Genomic DNA, 3,347 nt, shown 5'->3' with positions numbered 1-3,347 from the left:
GTGAGATTCTTGGACTGGCGTGCCACGCCTTCGATACCAGGTGGCACGCCCAGCCCTTGCTTTGGCCTCTTTGTGCATTGGCGTGCCACGCCTGGTCGCTCAAGTGGCACGCCTAAATGGAACTGAGAGCCTGGCGTGCCACGCCTTCGACCGCAAGTGGCACGCCCAGACTTCATTGGCCTTCAGCCCCTTCTCTGGGATTTTGTACCAGCGTGCCACACCATGCTACTCAAGTGGCACGCCCATACATTTGTGGATTTCTCAAGCTTGGCGTGCCATGCCTGGTTCCTCAAGTGGCACACCCAAGTGACTTTTTGGTGCTGGTGTGCCACGCCTTCGATACCAAGTGGCACGCCCATGGTGACGGGTCAGGCGTGCCACGTCCAACCTGGCGTGCTACGCCCATGTGAATGCTTGAGAATTCTCTTCTGGAATTTAGTGCTGGCGTGCCACGCCCAGCTCTTGGCGTGCCACGCTAGTTCATTTTTGTGGTGCTTGCTATAAGTGGCACGCCCGCTTCACACGCCTAGCTCATTTTTGTTGTTGTCTTCCCCTTTTTAATGTCTTTTTCACCTGAAATTCAGCACAACCCATCTCAAAACAATGTACCATAATATTCATCAAATAATGTATGAATTGCAATGATCAAATAAGATTTATGCTCTTTTATGGTCCTCTTTATGCAAGAAAGAAGGGTAGATGATGCAAGTCATCAATACGTACGCACCAAATGTCGTGCGTACGCACGATGGGATTTTTGTGCAAACGTGCGTACGCACAGTAGGTCGTGCGTACGCATGCGCGCATATGCGTGAGGTCATTAATGCAAATCGCTGGGGCGAATTCTGGGCCTCCAAAACCCAGTCCAACTCATTTTCTGAAGCTATTTAAGGCCAAAGTGAAGAGGAATGAAGGGGGGCAATTAAGTTTAGTTTTTGTTATGTTTTCTCTTAGTTTCTAGAGAGAGAAGCTCCCCCCTTTCTCTAGAATTAAGGTTATTTAGTTTAAATTCTTGCAATTTCTATTTTTAATTCTTGTTTCTATTTACTCTTCCTTGTCATTTATTATTATTGCTTCTTTGTTCTTCTTCATTTCTCTTGTTATTTTCTTTATTTTGTCATTTTTATGTTTTATAACACTCATTTTACATTTAATTTTAATTAATGTAATTTATATTTTCATGTCATTTATTGCTTCCTTTAATTGTTATTGTTACTTTCTTGCTTTGGTAGTTTTAGAATTTATTTTATTACAATTTAATATTATTTTATTTTCATGCACACCAAGTGTTTGATAAAATGCTTGGCTTAGTTTTTACATAGTTTCTCTACACTCTTGGCTTAAAATTGATGCCTTTGGTTATCCTTGAGTCATTGATGTCCATTCTTGTTTGATACATTAGAGTAGTTAGTTGATTTGGTCTCCCTTAACTCTATGTGACCCCTTAGTGTTGACATAGGACTTAGGGATTGGAATTAACTATGCCTATTTGACTTATCTTCGATGTAAGGTTGACTAAGTAGGATTAACTCTTCATAATCATCATATGTTTGTGGTCAATGGCTAGGATAGGTAACCTTAACTCTCAATTACTTGCCAATATGTTTTCTTGCATGTTAAGTTTCCTTTCCTTGCATTTAATTGCTTTGACTTTTACTTGCTTTCATTTAATTTCTTTCATATTTAGTTTCCACACTCTTGGTTGAGAAATTGGATGTTTGGGTGGAATTGAGTTGTAAATGTCCATTCAGCATTGTGTGAGAATAATTAATTGGTTTGGTTTCCATTGATGCTAGTCTTTCACTAAGTAATTAGTGAGTTGACTAGGACTTATGGATTGAGATCAATTATGCTCTTTTGACTAATTCTCAAGGAGGATTGACTAATTTGAATTGATTCCACACGATTGCCATGTTTGTGGTCCATAACTAGGATAGGAATCCTAAATTCCCCAATTCTTGCCAGGAGTTGCCATTTACATTCCTTGCATGTTTATTTGCTCTCTTGCTATTTACATTTCTTGCTCTCTTGCTTTCATCCCAATTCCCCATGCTCTCTCTCATGGCCAATAAATGTACACTTCATTACAACTCCTAGGAAAGACGACCCGGGAGATAAATACTCGGTTATTTTGTATTGACTTTATTATTTGATCTTGAGAATTCATTGTTGGTTTAGACTATACTTTCAACGATGAAATTCTATTTTATGAAAATTTAGACTAACAATAATTCTCTTATCAAATACTCATTAATATTTTTTATTGTACTCATTAATAATTTTATAGTGTAATAAATATTTAATTATAGTGTAAAATGGTAGAATAAATATAAATATAATAAAAAAAGAAAAAGTGTGTGCATGCAAGGAAGTTCGCCTAAAGCTAACACGAGCTTCAGCAAATTTTTTCTTAGGACCTAGACAAATTTTATTACGTTTGCTGAAATTTGTCTAGGATTTAGGTGACTCTCCAAATCTAAAAAAAAAATTGAATTCTAGAAAATAAAGATAGATAATTTTTTACTGGAATTAAAAGTTTTTTATTTTATTTTAGAAAATATTCCATAATATATAATAATCATGAGGTGAAATTTTAAAAAGTTAAAAAGAACAATTGGTTCTGTTTTATTCAAAGAAAATGCTTATAAAGTTATGCAAGTTATTGTTTATAGAAAATATGGACTTTTGGTTATTATGTGCATTTTAGTAAAATATGAATTGAAGAGTAGTATTTTGTTTAAGAAAAGGAAAACATTTTCCTACAATTTATGTAATTTGATATCTTGACCAACTTTTTTAAGATTATAAAGTACATATTTAGCTTCAAAATATTTTCAAAAGCCTTAAATGTAAAATAAAAAAAATTAAGTATTTAACCAACTTTTCTAGTATGTAGTCTATGCAAACTTTTAAATTTTAGTAAAAAATATAGTCTTAGAATTTGAGACAAAAAGAAAAAAAGATTTTAAGATAAAAATTGCTTTAAAATTTTGAAGGCGGCTCGAAGTTAAAGTAAATAAAATTTCTTTTTATTCACTTATTTTTTAAGAATTGGTAACTTATTTTGTAAAAAATAAAATCTATTATGTTATATTATATTATATTAAAATTAGATTTTTTCACTTAATGATACAATTGACGTGGTATGTTTTTGAGAGTGTTCATTATATCTGTTCATACCCTAGGTCGAGCTGTTCGACCCGGGATGTTTAGCGACAAGGCAACCGACCTCTTCAGGTCAGACTACCTGACCTCTTCTTAAAGAGCTCGGCCAAATCACCAGGAAAGCCCAAAAAGGGCCCAAATGGAGGAACGCGACCCAAATCCAAAGGCAGTCCAAGCCTATA

This window comes from Arachis hypogaea, chromosome 18, assembly GCF_003086295.3.
Source record: "Arachis hypogaea cultivar Tifrunner chromosome 18, arahy.Tifrunner.gnm2.J5K5, whole genome shotgun sequence".
NCBI lineage: Eukaryota > Viridiplantae > Streptophyta > Magnoliopsida > Fabales > Fabaceae > Arachis > Arachis hypogaea.
The sequence above is the reverse complement of the archived record's forward strand: the minus strand, read 5'-3'. Positions refer to the sequence as shown.